Genomic DNA, 23,775 nt, shown 5'->3' on the forward strand with positions numbered 1-23,775 from the left:
ATCTGTCTGCCATTTTGTTGCAGACTAACCCTGATTACCAACAAAGGAAAGACTGTTTTATCTTCAAATGCCCTGTCTAGTAAGTTTGCTTCTGATTTCAGAGCTGTGACACATTTTGAGCTATTAAGATTATTACAAATGTGAGTATCCACATACAGCAACTAAACCACACAGCTGCTGTAGCTGTTTTTACTGAGTAACCATCAAAGATGCTGGAGTGAACTCGATGCTCTTCAGGCAGCTCCAAAGCAGCTTGGCAAACACTGCACCTACTGGATATCCACATCCAGCTTACAGTGGACTGGGGAGCTGGGCCACTGGTGCCATCTTGTGACGAATACATGAATGCAGCTTGGAGAACTTTTTTTACTACTGTATCTATTAGACCTCTTTGGGAAAGACGCAAACTTTATATTGCTGTGACATCAGCACTGACAACAAAAATTATTTTGGTCAGCTGTAGGCAATAATAATAATTTTAATACCTAAAGACAAACTATATATTTTCCTTCTTACACTTGGGAGAACTGAACTCTGATCTGTCTTTCACAGGGAAAAGATGATCTTCAGGATCCTATAGCTCCTCATCTCGTGTCCTCCTGTTTCTCTGGTAGGTTTACCCATTTGAGTTTCTAATCCACAAAAAGAAAAGTCTAAAACACTTTTACCCCTACTACCAGATTTTTGACTTTCATTTCTTTGTCAGATTCAAATATTGTTCAGATTATAGTATATTAATTGTTGTCACACATGGCCTTTTTAATGGTCTGAACCAGCTTTCCAGCTTTCCAGTTTTTTTCTAAATAAAAACCCAATTACCCAAGATGAATTAATTGCCCCAGTTATATATTGAGGTTTAAAACTCTTCAGCAGACTGTGTTTGGATCAGAGTGACACACGCAGAACCAAGCCAACGAGGCAGCGATTTGTTGTCTTTTGTTGCCATCTGGTGTCTGTGTTGTAATTTATCATCTTCTTACTCAGTCAGGGACGTCTCACAATTTTCTTCACAAATCAATTTAGTGACACGAGTGGGAATAAACATTATTTTCACCGCTCAGTATGATGAATACATCTCCAAACCAGCACTACACTGGCCTGATTTAGTGACAGAACATCTGTATTTTGGGCTGGATTGATGTATTTTAGCCACAAGATGGTGCCATAATATGTAAACAGGGCAAAGTGGGTGACCGAGATGATGACTGGATTACTGTGGTTTTTCTATAGGATGCCTTGTAATGTTTGGAAATGTACCGTATACAAAGTGGTCCTGATGAAGACTTGTATCAAAACATTGGACTTTTGGTTCAGAACAGTACTTTTGAAATAAAAAAGAAAGGTGAAACAAGTCCATATGCCGCCCCCTCCTACTTTATTGTGCTGATCCATCAGTGTTTTTGTCAATACAGTTTATCTGTGATCTCTACTCCATTACTTCAATCATACTCATATTCCAGTGCAGGTGAACATGGAGGAGGCATATGACCAAGTAAGAAATCTTTTTGCTTTTGTTAAGATGTTAGCGCGATATGCCGCCAAGTTCAGAGTTTCTGGTCAGAGAGAACATTTAAAATATTGGAAATTAATTTGAATACATCAAAACAATACCTAACATAGTTATCTTTTTTCCTGATACAGATGGGGAACATCTTATAAATGGAATGCAAACCCCTGCTATGTGAATTACTTAGCATGCGTGATGGTTACACTCAACAAATCTAGAATTTTGATTCTTCATTTTCTAGGTCAGCGAATGTGATCAGTGCCAGAGGTTTGAAAACCTCTTGTGAGTGATGAAAATATTAAGGTAAGTGGACATTTTAGTTTGTGAGTTACTGATAAACTTTAGAAATTATAAATCAGGGTATACAACATTTTACCCACTGACAAATTGGGCTATATTAAATGTATTAAACAGATTAGGCATCTTTTGAAGGACCACTTCGAAAGACATCTGATGGCTATATTTGTATTTTGACAGCAACAGATAATTTTTCCAAGTGGTTGAAAGCATTCCCATTAAAAACTAGAACTGCCAAGGACCTGAGCAAATATAGTGTACACATTCATTCTTACTCTTATATAAGAGAGTATATAAATTTTGCTCTTCAAACCAAAGCTTCATCTCTGTCTCATGTCAGGGCTGTGCAATAGGTTATGTATACTATATATACTGTCAAATCAACTATGATTAATGTTGTGATATGAATAAAATCTGTATAGCGTGGCCCTAATGAAATGCTATTTCAGCATTATGTTGCAATTCTTAACTCTGAGCTGTTTAATAATAATACATGTTGTAATTACATTACATTTACATTAACAGCACTCTTTACTACCATGGTTAGGGTTTAGTTAGGAAACCCTAACAACAGGATGAGCTACTCTCCTTTTAACCTCATTTACATAGGCAGTAGTCCATTCAGATGGATGTTTCCGCCCCAACAAGATGAGCTGCCACGTTCATAGGGGTTGTTTGTCTGCTTTACATACATATCTGATCTGATTAGTGACAAAACAATATATTTTGTTAGGACAAATCACTGCGAGTGGGAGGCTTAGTTCATCTGACTAGTCTGACAGGATGAGATACCAGTAACTCAACATCGGCATTTATTCCTACATTATAAGACATATTTTTTTGTTTAAATCCGCACTAATTCATTTTACAGCCAATAAAACAACACAGTAGGCTGATAAGGAAGGTAATTCCTTGTGTGTTTAGTGGATCATGGATTTGTTAATGAGCTCCTAACACAAGAGTTTTAGTGCAACATTTGATGAAAAGATTCTCTAATGTGGTTCATGGATGTGGTTCATAGAAATAACATCAGATTCATCACAGAAATAGGAAAATCAGCCCAGACTAACATCATCCAAGTTTATCTGACCTACCCTATAAAGAAGGATAACCATATTATGGGATTGACGTCACATAGATGTGAAGAAATGAGCACATAATTAAATAATGGTTGCTTTTTTTTTTGGTAATTTATCTTCCCTTCATCAGGGTCACACTGAACATTTATAATCCTCACATCTCTACAAGTGCTTATGAAAAAGAGAACAGTTTGTTTGAGACACTGAAATCTAGATACTGTGTGTGACAGAATACGCATGTGAGGGCAAGGTGACTTTAATATAATTCAACAATGTGTTGTTGTTTTTTTTACATGCAAAAATCCACAGAGAGACACAGATAGATAGGTGGAACAGGGACTGAAAGATGGAGATGAATGACAGAACAAGCACAAGGAGAGAAATGATCTGAAAGAGGAAGAAAGGAAAAGAAAAGGAGGAAGACAAAGAGACAGACAAAGTGGTTTCTAATCCTCCAGCCAGCTGAATTAGGTTTTCAAAGTCTTCTATTCACATGAGACCAGTTTTATGGTGTTATATAAAGACGTCATGGAGTTAAGAGCCATTTCCTTCAACCTCTGCCCTCTGCTGAAGATATCAAGCTTAACACCATTTGAATACACCCCAGAGGCCATTCAGTAATGAGATTATGGGTGTACTGTGATACAAAGCATCAAGCAAGCTTGAACTGGCATTAAAGCTGTGCAATAAACACAATAAGAGGGGTATTAAGGTAAGAATTAACTTGGGTAAGACAGCATTCAACACAAGAGTGGATGTCAATAGTGTTATGTAAATGAAATAAGCCTGATATTGACCCAAAATTCACTGTAATGATTTGCCCAAACCTCACTGACAGTGTTGTATGCTGTATTTCCCCTATTGAAACAGAAGGAGTTCTGTAGGCCATGTTGTGACGACTCAACGTGAGCAGCTTCATTCACATTTCCAGCCCAAGAGTTTCAGTTGTGTTTTGGTTCACCATGCTGCTAACGTAGTCTGCTCTACCTTAGCACAAATTCTACCACCAGTGTGTTGGCATTGATAGATAAGACACCATTTAACATCCAGTACTAACGAGAACGTTTTAGTATGGTCCTATAATGGAAACCCCCCCCCCCATTAGTCACTGGTGTGGAGACTTAATCAATCCACTGCTCCCTCCAGTCCACATCAAACCACTTTCCTCGCTGCTGAAATGATTTTGACACAGATCACTTTACAGATGAAAGGTGTTTTCTCGGCCTCTCGGGCGTTTTCTTCTATTAACATTTATTACTCTGACATTTCATTACCTTCTTTTTTTAATTTATTTTTCTCTTCCAGCCTCGCCGTCACCATCTTGATAACCGAGTATCATTGTTATAGAGAGAAAAGCAAAAGAAGGGTGAGGAGGCAAAAAGAGGAAGTGACCACAGCAGTGTGAGGAAAGTACAAGTAAAAGTCCTGCATTTAAAATCCTAACAAGGTAAAAGTACAGGCATGTTATCAGTAAACTGTACCTAACGTTAGGTGGAGCTAATGTTAACCACTTTACATGCACGGTTGGAAGATAAATGCACACACAGTTCCCAGCAGGGGGAGATGAAGGATCAGCTCAGCTAATTATCTGACAAATAGAGACACAGAGATATTGTGGGCAGTTTGCAGTCCATTTAGAATTCATTTAAAAGCTTCATGTCGGCCATACCTATTGTTAAATTATTGAATCATGTACTGTATTTACAATATTTAAAGACTCAATTAAAAAAAAAACATTTTGGACTGTTTTACCAGTTTCATACTTAATTACTTTTCCAAATTTTATAAGAAAGGTGATGCACACTGAGAATGGACTTTGCGGTTAGGTACTGGAGGAGACATCTTAAGTCTTGCAGATAAAGAAAATATACACAGTTAACCAGAGTAACAATTCCAGGTGGTTTCTGTCAGTGTCTGCTTTCACTTGGAGACAGCTGTTTACTTGGAAAGCTGCTGGAGGTTTACACCGCGTTGCCTGATATACACGTTACTTTTCTCCAAGTCCTCATTTACTTTAGTACAACAGAGGTGGTAAATGAAATATCATATAACCTTTACAGTCACAGTGGCCACATTTATGGGAAAAATGACAAATTCAAACATGTTTCTTTAACTTTTGAATATTTACAGATTCTGGATTTTTCAGTGTGGGGAAAGGAGCAAATGTAGCTTTTAAGAATTGCCATGTGATTTAACTATTTTGTGGAAAATGACATTTTAGAGAAATTCTTTGTCGTAAAAATGTCTGGAGGGGATATTTCTAAAAGTGACTAATAATTTTAATATAAACATCAAACACAGCTAAGACAGCTAGAGGCCAGTACATGAGAAGTTACACACACATACTTCTTACAGTACTTCATGATTAAAACAGATTGTCTTCTCGGCTTCTGCTTATATGGTAGCATACCTCAGTGTGTGTGTGTGTGTGTGTGTGTGTGTGTGCCTGTAGACACTGGTTAAGCTCAGACTGATCTTTTCAAATGAAATTCTCCACACACACACACACGTTTGTCACAACACTTCCATTTCAATGAGTGGCTGTCCATAAAAATGTCACACACTGACTCTTTCTTCTGTTCCATCTTTCCACTCTCATCTAACTCTGTTTTCATTTGAATCCTTTTTCCTTTATCTACCCTTTTCCTGCATGCTTTTATTATGCTTTTATTACTCTCATCTCTCTGCACATTTTTCCCGTCCCTTTACTCTCTTCTGTGCCTTGTTTCTTCCTTCTTTCCTTCCCTGCTTCCTACAGTTGTTCCCTCCCTCCTTCCTTCCTTCCTTCCCTCCCACTCTCTTCATCTTCCCTTATGATGATCCACTAATTGAATCAGGTGTCCCATGGAAACTGACTCCCCCACACTGGGAAGAACAAACAGACGTGCGAGCTTGCGCACACACACACACACACACACACACTATCCGGACCACAGCAGGAGTAATGACAGAGGCACCAGGTGTCTGCGTTATGATGGATTATACGTTGGTGTACACCCACACACAAACACGCACACACAGTTGTTCGCCTTTGGAACATTGAGCTCCAGACAAGACTAGTAGATGAGGTGAATGCAGGACAATGACACTGTATTTGGAAGAGCAGAATGCCCCCCAGAGTTGCATAGTGGTGGGTAATATACTGTTAAAAACGTTTACTGTAATATGCAAACTCTTATTATGATAGTATTAGCTTCTTCTACAGTATATTCATATGAACCTTAAAACTGACTGTTGATCATTTTATATGTACTTACAGTAAATGTACCCTATGAACTTTTTGACCACAACTAGCAATGTGGAGCAATGTTTTTTCTTTTGTAACTGCTCGCCCAGTGTTGCAATGATAAGCATTTTCCAATCAAATGCCCCCTTAACCTAACCTAGTCTAACTTATGCTGTCCTTGTTATGGTTAGAGATTTTGGAGTCGTGGTTCATGTTGATACTCCCTTTTTGACTTTAGCTGTTTTTTTGAGAGTTGTTCATTTACTTTACATTAAGAACTCCGAGCCCTGTATGTACCGTGCACTTAATGGCCTTGGGTACAACAGTACTTTTTAATTAAGACTCTACAAGACTCCATGAACGTCCTGCAGTCTGTTTTTGGGTTTGCTCATACCACTAAATGTGACAATGTAATTTGCTGAACAGCTAATGCTGCTGTTTTTCTTGGAAGAGTGGATTTTAAATGTTGCTGTGCGTGGGGTTTGCTCTTTATATTTAAAGGTCAAGATGAGATTTCAGATCTCGTGTCTACTTCTGCACCAGTGGCATTCTGAAACATTTTTAGCACTTCCTGCTCTTTGGTGACTGTGCTCTGCAGTGTTGCCTCAAAGGGTTTCCCTGTCCGTCAAGATGAAGAAACATCGATGTTTTCAAGGCTGTGATAACAGGTATGGTAACGGGCAGCACAGAGGGCGGCTACCGGCAAATGATATACCCATAAAAAACAAACTTCTGGAATTTTAATGAACAACAGCCACAGCAAGTGCCTTGTACAAAGACCCTTATTAGATATGGAGAGCCACAACTTCAAGTTTTTGTTTCCCCGACTGCTGCTCTGTAACTGAAACAAGTAAACTTCTGTTCACGTCCAGGACAACACTGCACCACAGCCTGCCCTTCATGAAGTAGCTGAGGTCATTATTTGTTTTCTGTGCAGGTGTAACTGGACCTTTGACTCAAAGCCCCATCACTATTCAGGCTACACCCTTCAGTTTCCAGCAGATCTGTGCTTTGTAGTCAGTTTGTGTCTTCGTGTGGCGGCAATTGTCTCTTTGCATCGTCTTCTTTTCAGTCATTCTATGTCCACTTTTACTTGTTTTGCATTTCTTTGTAGTCACTGTGCAACTATTCTTTTCTTGTTTTGTGTCAAGTTTTTGATGTTTTACATATTTTTATAGTTATTTTGTGCTCTTTGGGGTTGTTTTCTGTCTCTATTTTGTCATTTTGTGTTTCTTTTCAGTGGTTTTGTATCTTTGTAGTTGCTTCAGATCTAATTTTTGTTAAATTTTGTTGCTTATGTAGTAATTTTGTAGCCATTTGATTGACTTTCCAACAGAATTGGGTAACAGTGACTTCATGGTTCTTTGGTCTAGGGGCCCTTATGCCTGTGTCCGGCAGGCCCCTTCAACAATCCCCCCCCCCATGCCTTGCATCAAGGGAAACGAGGTGAAAAGTGTATGTACTGCATGTTAATGTGTAAAATGCATCATAAGCTATTTAATGAACTCATCTGCAAATAGCCCCAACTATCATTAACTATAAAGGAGTAAAATGTATAGCATTTCCTCCTGATATGCAATGAAGTTAAATTGCTGAACTATACACAGTAGGCTAAAGAGTAAGGGAATGTAGGCAGAGAGACAGGACATACAGGCTGCTTCTGTTGGTATCCAACCTGCACTTTATGGAAACAGGAGGCTCCACCAGCAGTCTGTTATGGCTTTTAGAAATATTTTTCACCTGTAGCTTCACGATTATGCTTTCTGGGAGAGAGAGAGAGAGAGAGAGAGAGAGAAAGAGAGAGTTTGATGCCCTCCTCTTCTCTTTCCTGCCATAGCAGTAGCCGCTGACATCAGGATGGCACATCAGCGTCTACAGCCGCTCTGTCTCCGTCCCGGTGGCGCGAGGAGAACGAACTGATTCCACGGAGAAGAGCAACCGGGAGGAGGGGGAGAAGAAGAAGAAGAAATAGGAGTAGTGTGGAGGAGGAAATCCCGCGAGAAAGGAACGGAGACAGACGGACAGGCAGGTAGATAGGCTACACGTAGAGAGACGAGAGAGTGAGAAACCGCTGCACGTGAGGTGCGCGAGCCCCCCGTGGAGAAGGAACTAGTCGTTAATTCGGAGAACAACGGCTGTTTTTGTTTTTTCCCTCACAGACGGAGAAGGGGGGGTCTCCAAAAAAAGGTAAGAAACACGGACTGTTTGCCCTTTTCTTTGGGTTTCGAATCCAAAACAACAAACGGCGTCAATCAACACCTGTAACCATCCGTGATTGATTAATTAGCCACATCTGTGACGGCTAGATCCTAACAGAATCCCTGGTTGAAGGGAGACAGCGTTCTGCTACCTGTAATCATAATCACCCCGCTTTTCCAAAATTAAACGTCGGCCATAATGTACAATATCAGTTTTAACATGACAGGATCGTGTTTGCTGTGGAGAAACAGGCCAATTGATCAATGTCTGGTCTGTGGTGAATTCAGATAGTTAACAAGCATTCATGGTGCCTTTTTTGGTTTTTGGCCTCAAGTAAAATTGGTCTCAAGTGCTTGGGCTTATTTCTGCAGCCTCCCCTGTGTGATTTATTGGAATGAAAAACTGCATTTGTTCTGTAATTTTTGGGTTGTTATAGCTTCCTCCAACCCTCCCACATGTCCTGACTGTATTACACCTTCAGTATCACTTGAGCTGGAAGCGCTGAACTGCTTTTATACATGCGGACAGGCTGTTGTTTACCTCAAATGCTACTTGATGTATTCATTTTAGCAAAATCGGGATGCTTCATAAGGTTTAACTGAATTTGAGACCCTGTGGCGGAGATTTTGTTAGGTTGTAGCCTGTGTGCTGTTGCAGAGAGAGGGGGCTTGGCTTGAAGATGCTTTGGGTGACTGGTGGGTGGTTTATGTATCCTGACTCTATTGACTAATGATGGAAAGCGAGGGGGTGCAGAGAGAGAGAGGTGGGCTGCAGAGTTTTGAGTGGGTCTCTGTAGGCAATGTTCTCTGCGCGTTCGGGCGTTTTGCGTGCGCATATGGAGGCTGTGCGGTTCTTGCGCGTGTGTATGTTAAAGAGAGCCATGGTGCAGTTCGTATATACAGACGTGCATGTTTGTCCCTGTGTGTGTATGAGCGCGCATAAGAGAGGAAGAAGCAAAAAGAGATGGATGGATCCGCAGAATGTGCGCGCGCTGCCGGTTTTTTTTTTATGTGCGCATGCACATCGGCGCGCGCTCCTTAGTCCAATTGGGTTTCCCTGCATATTAAACCCATTGCCAGCACTCTTGTTTTCCCTGTCCACCTGAAGGAAACTACTGCTTCTTTTTGAAATGTCAGGAAAAGCATTAAGTTTCTGCTGCAACACACACACACACACACACACACACACACACACACACACACACACACACACACACAGCTTCACCACTGATGGAAAATCTTTAAAAAAAATGAACATACGGCAGCAGTCAAACAACAGTTGTGCTTAATTGTCTGCAGATTTTAATGATACAACATAAGCTTTTGAGTAAATTTGAAGCATTTGGTTTAATTTGAGCTCTATGCTTTTGTGAAAAAAGAAACCCTGACATGTCAATATGAGATGGCAAAAGGATGTAAAATGAATCTTGATCCTACCAATTAGCACTACTAATTACAATGATTATCATTCTAGTAATTGCTGGGCATCTTCGTGAAGCTGCTGTAGTTCAGGTCTGTGTTATTTAAAAACAACAGGCAAATTAGACAGACAGCTTTGTTAAAATGAAAAACAGTACTAGTGTTAATTTTTAATGGTTTTCTAAGCTGACAAAAAAAGCAACAATTCTGATTATTAACCTTTTTAAAATGTGAGGATTTTCATCTTTACTCAGTTTTTATATAATAGTTTATTGATTATCTTTAGGTTTTGGACTGTTGCTCAGACAAAACAAGCTATTTGAATGAGTATGGAACAAGCGTTTTGTTGTGGCCCTAATCTTGCACTGGACATTTTTCATTGTTTTTGAACATTTTTAGACTGAAGAGTTAGCTGAAAAATAGTTTATCACCCGAAAAAGACTGTGTGTTTTGTTGTGGCCCTAATCAACATAACACAATGAGTGCCTTGAGAAAAACCAGCTTAGGTCTCTAAGGACACACAGCAAACTACTGCCAAATTTAGTTCCCCATGGATAGAACCAGAATGGGAGTCACAGTTCATGCCCAACTGTGAGTGGTGAAGTTGCAGACTCTGGCTGTGCAGTCGGGCCGATTTAAACGTATAGTGAGTTAACACATCGTATATGATCAATAAAAGTTGTACAGTGTCTGCTCAGCTTTAGAGATATGACGCTGCTGCCAGTCCGGTATGCTGTATAATGTGAGCATGTTTGTTTGCAGTCTTCTTCCTAAAGCACATAAATAATAAAAGTTGCTTTGTATCTCAGCTTTCAGAATGATGCTGCAACATTTCTTAGCCTATAAAATGGTCATGAAGGGTGCTGGAGAACTCAAAGAGGGGGGAATAAGAAGCACTTTGAGGCCTTTGACATGAATGTTTGTTTAAAGAAAGGATTCAACAGAAGACAGTGGCTTAGCTCTGTGGAGTGCACAGAGGAGCAGGAGTGTCACACTAAGAAGGATGCTGGACAAAAGTGAGGATCATATCTGAACACTATCTGCAGAATAGTCACTTACAACTGTCTGCTGCAAAGCAGATGGTTCAGGATGGTTTCCAGTGTTAGCTAAGTCTCACTGGTTTGTGCCTCACGATGGGAGATGTCCGTAACAGGAGTGAACAGTGTCTCTACATGTATATCTGCCTGTAGTCTCTGCATCATTGCACTGCTGAACATTATCACCAGATGGCTGCAGCTTCACTGTTGCTGTGATATATAGAAATGTGAAATGAGAGCACCTGGAGTCCAATATGTGTGTGTCTGTGCGAGTTTATGGTAAACCCTCATGCATTAATGAAGAAATAGGTCATTTGTTAGTGCCCTCCAGAACAACCCGTAACTGAAAGAATTCTTACTGGTGTTTTCTGATCTCCCAGTGGTTGACATCTGGTTAAAGGTACCCAGTGGACACATCTTGTAAACCAACTTGGCTTGCCAGGTGCACTTTAACATAGGCTGCTTTAGGCATTTGAGTAAATAACTAATGGTGTTTTTATGGTGAAGAATCAGCTTAAAGCTGTTGAGGCCGTGGACTCCCATATCCACTGTAAAGTTCATGTGAAGAGTGAGAAAATAATTGATGAAAAAAGCAGTTTTTAGTTACTCTGACTGCTGGGTAATCGGTTTTCTCCTCACCGTCTATAATTGGTACAATTTCTGAGCTTTACTTGATTTAAGAAGACCTTGTTTACTGTAAACTGTGGAAGTCAGCTTTTTTTGCATTAGAAAACTTTTGGCTGCTTGCAGGGTCAGAATATTTTGCTGGTAATCAGTTTGAACAGCTCGTCTCCTTTTTAAAGAAACAGTACAAGGATGAAGGTGATGCTACAGTAGGTAGTGATACAAGTACCTCAGTGGCTGAGTCAGTCAAATGCACTCACTGTATTCTGTACCATCAAGTGATATAAGAGGCTTTAGTAATCTCCAAAAATATCAAGTGTCAACACAGATGTTAAGATGGAAGTGTTGTATTGAATTGCACACAGTTGTGCAGGTGTAGCTAATAAAGTGGCCACTGAGTGTATATCGCTAGACAGAATAATACATATTGTAATGTTTTTGTATCCTATTGAATTTTGATATATTGCCCTTTCCTTACTTAAAACAAACCTTCAGTAAATCCTCCGTTGATGAAGGTTAGGATGTTCAGGTTTAGTTTAAACTGATCCACCTGTACAACAATTTTAGATGCTAGAGATTGTGCTGCTGTTTATGTATTGTGATGTACTACCTGGTGTTTTTGTTGTTAGGGCAGTCTTATTACAGTACCTGTATATAATGTTGCTGTGGAGTCACTGAGGTAGCTGTAGTCTAAAGCTGGAGACCCTTTTTTTTTTTTTTTTTTTTTTGTTGAAGTACCTTAATATCTTTCATGAGCTGTGTGTCACAACCTTTGCTGCGGTGCCAACTGCTGGCTGCATAGTGGGGCCAAATCAGCAGGCTAAAAAAAGATGTCCCACTATTTTTAGCAAACCAACAGGTATCCTTTTCACCTCACATTTGTACCTTTGCCTCTGCGCCTTCACTGCAGCTCTTCAGTTTGAAAACGTCTCTGGTATAGAGTGAATAGTGTATATAAAAAAAAAAATTGCATAGTCATAGCACAAATTGCTATTGGTCATGTTGTGGTACAGCCTTGTGATAAGCACTAGCAGTTGTGTGGATATTGTGTGCTTGTAGATATAAATAGGTTTCTATGTACATGTGATTGGGAGCAGGTTTTGGGCTGACAAAGTTAAAAATCTTTTTCTTTTTTTAGTTTATGATTTTGCTCAGCTCTGACCTATGTGGGCGAGAGCTTTTTTAAACACCAGCCTCTCTCTCTGTTTCCCTTCCTCTCTCTCTTCCTCTTCCACTTTTTTTTTTATTTTCCACGTAGATGGATTGATGGAGAGAGAGAGGTGCTTGGCTTGTGATTGTTTTGTGCAGCAGAGTGAAGCACAGGCAGTGTACTTAATCCCACTGTAGAATCTCTTCTCCATTTTCCTTGATCTTTCCCATCCTTTCCTTCTCATCACTCATTGACGGTCTGTTTTCCGTGCTGCTCAGTCTTCTTGCACCATTTGTTTTCCCACATCTCTCCACCTTCCTCTTCCCTCTGGTTTCCTCTTGGCTCCTTCTCTTGCTCTCCACTTGTTGCCCTTCTTTTTCCTCATTCATTTCCTTTTTCACACCATTTGTTTCTCATTTATTGTTTACAGTGTTTCTGCTCAACCCACTCACCAAAATTTGTGATTTTGTTTGCTTTTTCTCTTTATTGTTCCCCTCTTCCTTCCTTCCTTCCATCTTGTGCTCCTTGTCTTTCTCTTGCCGCCAGAGCCATGACGTTGCAGGGCTCGTCTTTCTCATGCAGCCTTCTTCGCCTTCCTCTCATCTCTCTCTGCTTGATTTTCTATTTTGGTTCTGATTCCACCTCTTGTAGGATCACCTCACTCTTGTTCCTTCTTTTGCTTCCTCTTCCTTCCTTCTTTTACACAACCACAAGCTACTTATCTTTTCTGAGCTACATCACCTCCTCTTCTGTTGGAGCAATAACTCACCACTTATTTCTCCTCTTCACTCACTCCTCCTCCTCCTCCTCTTGTCCTCATCTTCTGCTCTTTCTTTCTCCAGTCATCTGTTTCACTTCTCTTCCCTTCTTGCCATCTCACATCATCTGACCTCACCTCTCTCACATCCTTTCTCCATTCATGACAGATACATCACTCCTCTCCTCCTGTTTCCTCTCTCCTTGTGTCCTATCCTTTTGTCATCTCATCCTTTCCCCTTTCCTGGTTCCCCCCATTTCCTCTTCACTTCTACTTTTCCTTTCCTCTTCTCTGCACTTACTTGCTTTACTTTCTCCTGTCCTCAGTCTCTTCTCCTCCCCTCCTTGTTTGCTCCTCTCCTCTCCCCCTTCCTTCTCCTCCTAGCCACTCTTTTTTCAATAATGCTAAGTCCCAATGACCTCTCAGGACAAAATTGAAAATCAAATGACTGCAAACTCTACTACAATAGATCACAAGCATGCACGCACACACAAACGTGAACTACATGCAAGCATATCCACGTTTGCACGCACTCGCCTGATCATGCATTGTTGCTGCACATCCAACATGTTGTGCAGCACATAAGCAAGTGAGCATGTGCACACACACATTTGGCAGCAAAGTCATAATAATTATTGCTTAGGGTGACATTATCATCAGTCTTTCGAAACAGCAGCACCAACGTGATCCCATTAGAAGCTTCTGTGAAGGAGCTGGAGGGGAGAAACTCACACATGCAAACATTGGTAGTCAGAGATAGAGTCATGTATGCACATTCTCACAGGCAAACACTGTAGATGAGGCTAGTAACCAACAAACATATAAAGATTACTTTTGGGGGCATTTTACCTTTATCTTGACAGTGAGTTGTAGGCAGGAAATGTGGAGATAGACAGGGGGAGACATGCAACATAGGTCCATGGCTGAACTTGAACTGCGGGACATTATGGTTATGTGGCATGCACTGTAACCATTCAGATATCAAGGCGCTACCTTGTAGCCTGTTTTAGTTTTGCTAAGATTATGCATGTATAGTTGAAAGCAACATTAATCAACTATTTTTTCCTGATAGCACTATTTATCATTTGATGTCTGCAAAATCACATAAGCAGCGAGCCTTCCAAATGAATTGTTTGGGCCACTTGTGACTTGTCGTGACTCTAAATCTGATCAGCACAGACTTGGAAATCTCAGAGTGATCGGCTGTTCACTGGTCAAGGCCAATCACGCTGAAAACCAATCTTCACTGGTCGGTGCAAATACTAATTTGAAGTTCATGTGGTGTTCTCTTTAGCCTTATTCTGCTCCTCTTTGTCTCACCTGCCTGTTAATAAAGGTGCAGATCAACCCACAGTGACCAGACATTATGCAGACATAATAATACTAATAATAAACTTTATTTCTAAAGCCCTTTACAGCTCACCTGAGCACAAAGTGCTGTACAATACAGAATAGTCAACATAAAACATCATAGCAATCTATCAACAACATTATCTCTGCAGAGAACTCAAAGCATTAAACATCAGATACAAAGGCCTGCTTTAAAAATGAGTTTTTAAAACTGACTTAAAAATCGATAACTGTTATATTCCGAAGCTCCCGCGGCAGCGAATTCCAGAGTCTAGCACCGTGGACAGCGAAAGATCGGTCGCCCCACTTCTTGTAACCAGGACTGTGGGACCACCAGTGCAGGTGCTCTGCAGATCGCAGCGTTCTGCACGGGGTATACACAGTCAGCAACTCTGACAAATACTGCGGAGCAAGTCTGTGAAGTGCCTTAAAAACGAACAACAAAACTTTAAATTGCACTCTCCACTGCACTGGAAGCCAGTGCAACGGGCAGAGAACTGGAGTGATATGGGCATATTTAGATGTGTTGGACAACAGCCAGGCTGCAGCATTTTGGACTAATTGCAATTTTTGAAGAGAGGATTGCGACAGGCCGGCATAAAGAGCGTTACAGTAGTCCAGACGCACCGTGATAAAAGCATGGATCGCTCTTTCCAGATTTGCACGTGATAGAAACGGCTTAACATTTGCTAGCAACCTTAAGTGAAAGAAGTTAGATTTGACTACGGCTCCAATCTGTTTTTCAAAATTAAAGCCGCTATCAAATATCACTCCCAGGTTTGTCAGCGAATCTTTAAGCGGAGGGGCTGGCACACCTAAATTAGGGACACCTGCGTGTGGTCCGGCGCTGATCAACATATACTCAGTTTTACTGTCATTTAGACACAGGAAATTCTGCGCTAACCATCTCTTAATATCTCAGATGCAATCCCCTAAAGGGGCAAGTGAATTTTGATTGTCTTGTATTAGCGATATATAAATCTGTATATCATCTACGTAAGAATGAAAGTGAACATCATGATTCGCTATAATGGATGCTAACGGCAGCATGTATAAGGAGAATAGCAACGGAGCCAGGGTCGAGCCTTGCGGGACACCTGAAGTGAGAGGAGCTGTGTCAGAGGCAAAGCCATCAATGACCACGGACATAGTTCTATTGGTCAAAAAAGAGTTAAACCATCTTAAAACTGATCCTCTCAGGCCCATAAGATGTTCGAGCTTGGAGAGTAGGATTGCATGGTCCACGATATCGAAGGCTGCAGACAAGTCTAAAAGGACCAGCATAACAGACCGTTTTGCATCTAAGGCCGTGGTGATATCATTGTGAACCCTAACCAGAGCAGTCTTCGTGCTGTGGCGGGCTTTGAAGCCAGATTGAAATTTGTCCGCTACACCAAGACAGTCTATGTGGGAGTGAAGCTGGGTGAGGACGAGTTTTTCCATTACCTTAGATGCAAAGGGCAACAATGAAATAGGACGAAAATTAGAAACCAGGGAGCGGTCGAGATTTGTTTTTTTGAGAGGTGGTCGTACCACCGCATGCTTCAATGCAGCGGGAATCTCCCCCCTCCACAGGCAACAATTTATAAGAGCCAGCAAAAAAGGCCCAACAGTATCAATAGTCTCTTTAATAATACTAGCAGGGACGGAGTCCAGGGGGATGAGGTAGGTTTTAAATCTAAAACGCATTTCTTTTACTGAGGTAAAGAAATTGGAGTAAATGAATTGAAAGTCTGTGCTCCTGGAGGTACCACAAGTATATCAGGTGAGACTCTGGGAATATTTTGTCTAATTGACCCAACTTTATAAATAAAGTAATTCAGAAAATCGATGCACAAGTCCACCGAGCCCTCAAGGTGGGGGGCGCCCACCGGTTTAATGACTGAGTCAATGGTTTTAAAAAGAATTCTCGGATGCTGCCCACTTTCCGAGATGATGTTGGAAAGGTATTGAGATTTCGCATCTTTTACGGCCTCCTGGTATAGCCGTCGGCTGTCCCTCAGAATGCCCAGAGATACGTGTAGGCTGTCCTTTCTCCATTTCCGCTCCGCCCGCCTACATTGTCTCCGCAGGGCCTGTGTGGTGTCATTCAGCCGCGGAACAGCCACGGATCTTACTCTCTTCCTTCAACGAAGGATTGCACTATGAGATGGCCTCAAGTGTCCACAGTGCTTTGTGTGCAGGCAAATAATGAGATATTGCTTCCCCACAATCACACACAGTAGTCTAGGTTTTGTGTGCTATTGATATAGAGCAGCTGTTCTTTACTGGTGGTTTTACGGATGCTTATGGTTTTGTGGATACCACAACGGTTTTCATTTTTGCAAATGGAGTTAATGGACTTCTGTAATCAAGCAGAGCCTCCTCCTTTCTGTGGGTAAAGACACCCCACTCTTTAGTGCGTGTAGTACCTGTGTGCACTGTTTTGTATTGCCAGAAGTTGTTTCAGTGTTAAGACATACAATATAAGCAAAATTGATAGGTGTGCTCGCTTTTAAATTTTTGTTTTGGTTAGGTTCAGTCATTTTGGTAGAAGTTTTTAATCAAGGTTTTCCATAAAAATACTGCTCCTTTCTATGCTGCATATTAAACAGAGCAGAGATGACAGCAGCATTACCTACCGGAGAGGTATCAGTCTTTGACAAAACATAGCAGTACTCGTGTTGGGCTAAAAGTGAGAAACATGCTTCCTGCTACAGTTAGCTACAAGAGAAGGTGTTCATTGAGTTTTATTTCAGTTGGCAGTTCAGTTGTGTTCCGAGATTTGAAGAGATGTAAAGGGCAGACATATTGTTGGCCGTGATACATAGCATGCTGTTTGACATGGGTTGTTCTCACGGCTGTGCCACAACTGCAGACATTTCTAACCAGTCACAGTAACGTCAAATTATAAATGTCAAATGACATCGACTGTGGCATCCGATATGCTGACATAACAGGTGGCTTCAAAATGGCGGCCATTTTTAGCTGTATTGGTGTTTCTCATTTCAAGTGCTCAGCAAGATGTTAATACCAGTTTATTTGTAAATGACATTTCCTATTGATATGAACTACTAGTGTGGGTGGCAACAGCAGGAGGTGAACCTGCACCCCTGGCTGAATGGTGCCTTGTTCTGCTCAGCTGCACATCATATCTAATTTTAGAAGAATTTGTTGTTTTGTTGCGTCATATCAGACACAGCAGGCTACAAACTATCAACACAGAGCTGTAGACAGTCTCTCAGTACACATGCATACATATGATGACATCATGAAGAGGTGTCACATTGTCTGGAGAATGCTGTCTAGACATCTGATATGCAGCCTTTGACCTGTGTAGCTTAGTCATCCAGGCTTTGGCGGAAGGTGTTTCTTGGGGTGTGTATGAGAGAGAGAGAGCCAAAGTCAAAAAGACAGATGGCTATGGAAAAACTGAGCTCAAGGAAATTAATCTCTAGCAATATTGTAAATCAGATGAACATTTAAGCCTGTTTTCAAATAAAAAGTTTTTTGGTTGGTCACACATATACAACCAGTGATTATTAGATTTAAAAAAAGAGGACAGAAATATTACCCATCAGCATCTGAGTTGAACTTACCTATTCAGTCAGTACACTAAAATGACTCATTAATCACTGTACGTTCCCTGTCAGATAGAAGAGAGAGCGAGGAAGCACAGCTGGTATCGGTGTATCTGTGCTATAGAAAATGAGTACTGAAATTATTCCAAATGTTAAAACAGAAAAAATCTATATTTTTGATTAAAATAGTCTGTGGTATGATTCGTTTTTTCTTGTTTTTACCTAAATAAATTTTTTTTGTAGTTTAATTAAAGATTTTGTTTGTTGTGTGTTTTTAGCTTTGTATTTGTACCTTTTGTACTTAATGCCACCATCTTTCCAGGACTTGGTTGAAAAAGGGTTTGTAAACCTCAGTGAGATTTCCCTGGTAGAATAAAGGTTATAGGAAGAACAGTGTTCTTTGTTTCCCTGTGTTTGACATGTATGTGTATACAGTGGGTACGGAAAGTATTCAAACCCCCTTAAATTTTTCACTCTTTGTTATATTGCAGCCATATGCTAAAATCATTTAAGTTCATTTTTTTTTCCTCAATGTACACACAGCACCCCATATTGACAGAAAAACACAGAATTTGACATTTTTGCAGATTTATTAAAAAAGAAAAACTGAAATATCACATGGTCATAAGTATTCAGACCCTTTGCTGTGACACTCATATATTTAACTTAGGTGCTGTCCATTTCTTCTGATCATCCCAGAGATGGTTCTACACCTTCATTTGAGTCCAGCTGTGTTTGATTATACTGATTGGACGTGATTAGGAAAAGCCACACACCTGTCTATATAAGACCCTACAGCTCACAGTGCATGTCAGAGCAAATGAGAATCATGAAGTCAAAGGAACTGCCTGAAGAGCTCAGAGACAGAATTGTGGCAAAGCACAGATCTGGCCAAGGTTACAAAAAAAATGTCTGCTGCACTTAAGGTTCCTAAGAGCACAGGGGCCTCCATAATCCTTAAATGGAAGACGTTTGGGACGACCAGAACCCTTCCTAGAGCTGGCCGTCCGGCCAAACTGAGCTATTGGGGGAGAAGAGCCTTGGTGAGAGAGGTACAGAAGAACCCAAAGATGACTGTGGCTGAACTCCAGAGATGCAGTCGGGAGATGGGAGAAAGTTGTAGAAAGTCAAAGAAAGTCAACCATCACTGCAGCCCTCCACCAGTCGGGGCTTTAGGGCAGAGTGGCCCAACGGAAGCCTCTCCTCAGTGCAAGACACATGAAAGCCCACATGGAGAAAGATGTTGCATGTTACAAGAGTGACACCAAAGCAGCAGCAGGCTGCCGCCTTATCAGGGCAAATTAAACGGTTAGTGGGTATGCTTACATTTGCTGTGTCAGATTTTTGGTGAACAGTGGCCATCTTCATTATAATACCAAACTTTCTCTAAAGGTTGTATTCCATATCTTTATTATTTATATAAACCATTAATAACTTGCTATCAATTCTGAATTAATTGATGAATGACCATTTTTAGGTTGTGTAGGACTGCAACTAATAATTATTATACTGTTGATCAGTAACTTAAATTATTATTAATCAATTAGTATGTAGTCTTGTGTCTTGCATGTAGATATCATCTCTCAGTGCAAAAAAATCTCTCTCAAAAAAAAAAATCACAAATTATAATGCTAAACATTTAGCTTAGGGTTTACCTTTACCCCGGCAAATATCCAGGCTTGTTTCAATGTAGGAATAATTAAGCAAATAAACAGGAGGATGTGTTGATGCAGTTTTAAATTGCATGATTTGGTGTATAATATAAGCTATCATATCTACACTGAGAATATAGATTTGCATATTTACAGCACGTACAGCCTAGACATTCTCTCTTGTCTTTCACCGTGTGCTGCTCTGAGTGTGTGCGTGTGTGTGTGTGTGTGTGTGTGTGCGTGCGTGTACCAGACATATGTATGTAAACTATAATAAAAGCTGAACTTTGGCAGGGTCTGAAAAGGAAGTATCTCTTAATACACGTGACAAACGGCAACCAACAGAACGACAATGAGTGTCTTGTAGAAATGCAGTAATTTATTTTAGCCTTCATGTCATCCATAATTTGAACAGGGCAATTAGAAACACACAGCCATTACCTGTAGAGATAATGGGCTGATTTTTATGTGGGTAGGACAGCGGCAGAATACCTGACTTCTTTTGTGCGTTTCTCTTGTTACTGTCTATTAATGTCTGCTCTGTGCAGTCAGGCCAAATGTGGAGTGAGAGAATCACATTTCTTTGGCCTAAATGTCTATACTATTTAACCCCCAGCTGCTCAGTAGTGATAGTGCCACACATTTAGTGTTAATGTAATTTTTAAAATTTTTTTATTTTTATTTCAAAATACCTCCTATAATCTGAAGGTCACAGGTTTGATCCTTTGTTCATGAGTGACTCTCCTGAATGCTCCTAGATAATAAATAATTGTTACCCAGGAGAAGTGAAATTAATTAATATTTACACTGTTTGAGGCGACAATGTGGTCAAGTTGTCAGTGGCGGAAGAGGGGTACAGAAGACTAATGGGTGTGAGAGGTGTCATCTGTTGAATATCACATAGAAAAGTCTTTTAATGTAAAACACAGAATGCAAATAGTAATTTTATGGTGAGATATTACAAAATTGTTATTTTCCATAGATTAAAAAATAGTTGGCATTTTGGCTAGATAAATGGCTGAGATGATTGAATGTTTCAGCACTGCATATTTTGTTATTAATGATTTTTGCTGTCATAGCTAGTTTAAAACAATTTCTTTGTTGACTGACCTTTTCCCTTTGTTGTTTATAGTATCTTCATTGGACTGAATTATTGTTGAGCAAGGTATCTACACATGCTGTATAATCTGAGTGCAAATGTGACAGTAATTAGTTCTAAAAGCAGTGCTGAGTCCACAGAGTTTCCTGTGATAATGAAGGTTTAGAAACCAAAATGAGGGATGGCATTCATTAGAATGTGGCAGCAGCATCACCATTGCCTTGTGTCACATGCAGAAGCTTTTAAAAATGGCTTTTGCAAAGATCAGTGACCCAGAGCGACTGGAAAACAACATTAATGTCTGGACCGTCTTCAGGTCCGTGGTGGGATTTATCACAGAAACAATCTAAATCTCCCTGCTAGGGGTCTGGTGTCTTCCACTGGTTATAAAACGGTTCACACTGAAAATCCGTCAGCGGAGCTGTCTTCTCACCAGGACAGGAGATTTAATGACAATAATGCTGCCACATGCCAGCCTTTGAGTACCAAGTATTTATTTTCAGTTTATGCAGTCCAGGAGTTCACCTACAGGCTTGGTGTCAGCTACTACTTATTCACAGTATTCAAGTGCTGCTCGCTGAGCTGCTTGACAGGTGTCTTTCAGTCGTTTCTCTTTTTAGCCCATGGGATTCAAATCAGCAACTGCTTGCATGGTGTTTTACTGCTGCCTGAAGATGGTATCTTCTTATAATGCTCTCAGCAGACATGTCAGAAGTGTTTTTAACAAACGTGGCCCTGTTCCAGTGACAGATTGGTGTCACATGATCATTTTGCCACCAACCACATCCTCCAGACAGAAGTGATGTGCAGCTGAACCACTGCAGTGATGACTGTACTGTATGTTAATAGAGAGTAGTCTGGGTTACTGGAGTTGTCGGTGTACCCTTAAAGTAATTAGGTTATTAGACTCCACTTCCTCTTAGATTTGTCTCCTCTGCTTTTTGTTGTTAATTCTCTCATTGTATTCTTGACCTGTTGATTCTATTCATGATGATTCATTTATATCCGATATTTACCAGTATTGTATAAAGTGCTTCTCAGACTCTCAGGATTAAGTTTTTTATCTTACCATCTACACGTAAGCAACACTGTTCTTTCTTTGAATATAAAATTAAAGTTCGCATCATAAGCTAAATTGTGAACACATTTCTCCAGTTATATTGTGCACTGAGGGTTTATTTCTCTTGGAAAATACAAGAATTTACAAATCTTTATTTTTAGGTGTACATGAGCAAAGCAACTGAGTAAAAACAATAAAAAGCCTGCACCACAGGGACAGACTCATGTAGGCCTAAAAATATGGGATATACTCCTGTAAACTGAGATTACAGGAGTGTCATGACAATGCATTCAATACAGCCAGCTATCATCTGCACTTTTAACTCAAAATGAACATTTTGTGCACTTTGTTATAACTTAACAACACATTGTTCATTCTGAAATGAACCAGTTCGACGAGTAACTTCTGCATACTGGTACAGTTACAATGAACAGTTTTGGGATTATGAAAAATGATACTGAAAAAAGTGGTTAATTGGATAATTTCATGAATCCTTATACTAGATTTCACAAATCTGTATAATTGAGTTAAGGTTTTCTTTTTTCAGGCAAGTTGATTATTTTCATCTTTAACCTCTAGAGTCCCTGCGTCCTCATATGAGGACCGCACAGCTTGGGTTTCCAAAGCTCAGGACTCTAGAGGTTAATTAATCTGCTGATTATTTTTTCAGTTAATGTAAGACAAACTGTTATTGGCTAACTTGTCCTCAGGTCTTAGAGTCGATAGTTAAGACCTTACTGGAGACCTTGTGGTACTCATTAGCTCTTGTTTATTTAGCTTCATTTAAATATATGCACATTAGGTGAGTTTACTGTACTTTGATATAAAATGGAGGTGCAGCAAACCCTCACGTGTAAGAAGTTGGAGCCATTTTTGGCATTTTTGCTTGATAAATGCCAGAAATCATTGATCAGTTATACTTGCTGATAATTTAGTTTCAGTAGATTGGCTGATCATTTCAGCTCTACTGTGAACAGTCATGCCGAAATCTTCCCTTTAGATTTATAATCTAAAGTGTGACTTGTTATTGACAACTACAGCAACAGCAGTTGGATTTCATGGAGTCTCTTCATGCCACACTGTCTCACCGCATTCATCTCCTTGCCTGTCACATTGTCTTTTCTCACCTCTGCTGTGTCTGTGTGTGTTTCCCAGTGTGGCCTGTCTCATCGTTTCCCATCTTGCTCACTATCTCCATCTCACCCTTCCTTCCCTCTGCCGTTTGTCTCTGCTCGCTCTGCTCTTGGCTATCCGCAGCCTGCAAATAGGATTAAAAATTAACACTCGGTGTGTGTTTGTGTGAGAGAGACAGAATAGAGGGAAGATGTGCTGCTGAAGTCATTCACATTCAGTGGTTTGTCTTGGCACATTATTTACCACCTGATTTTGGTGCCACTATAGAGGCATTTCACAATATACAGTATTTTCTGTGTTTTCTTGCTGCCTGTCATGAATACACCACCTCACGAGTTTACAAACCCGCATCCACCGGTTTTGCACTCTATAGGGATCACTAACAGCCCTGTTATATGTTGAAAATCCACTCCAGTAATGACACTTTAAGTAGTTTAGTGACGGTTCAAGCATGTTAAAACACGTTTTAAAGGGATTTTCCATGCAACTATTTTCATAATCGAAATGTTCACTAGTTCCTGAGGATGAGACGATGCGACTTATTCTCGATACAATTCAATGCACGTGTAGTGTGTATGATTTGATTGAAAAATGTTATAGCAACAGTGTAGGACTAGCTGCGGAAC

At 40.3% G+C, this 23,775-nt stretch overlaps 1 protein-coding gene across 1 annotated transcript in view; it reads left to right on the plus strand.

Annotated features, from left to right (window-relative positions):
- The first annotated feature begins 1,731 nt into the window (after positions 1-1,731).
- trpc5a (transient receptor potential cation channel, subfamily C, member 5a) overlaps positions 1,732-23,775 on the plus strand; it is a 115,045-nt gene continuing 93,001 nt past the window's right edge. Inside the window, exon 1 of the mRNA XM_020610155.1 lies at positions 1,732-1,810. The gene's annotated coding sequence lies outside the window, so the exon portion shown is untranslated. The remainder of the gene's footprint in view (positions 1,811-23,775) is intronic.

The sequence above is a fragment of the Monopterus albus genome, unplaced genomic scaffold, assembly GCF_001952655.1.
Source record: "Monopterus albus unplaced genomic scaffold, M_albus_1.0 scaffold104.1, whole genome shotgun sequence".
Taxonomy (NCBI): Eukaryota; Metazoa; Chordata; class Actinopteri; order Synbranchiformes; family Synbranchidae; genus Monopterus; species Monopterus albus.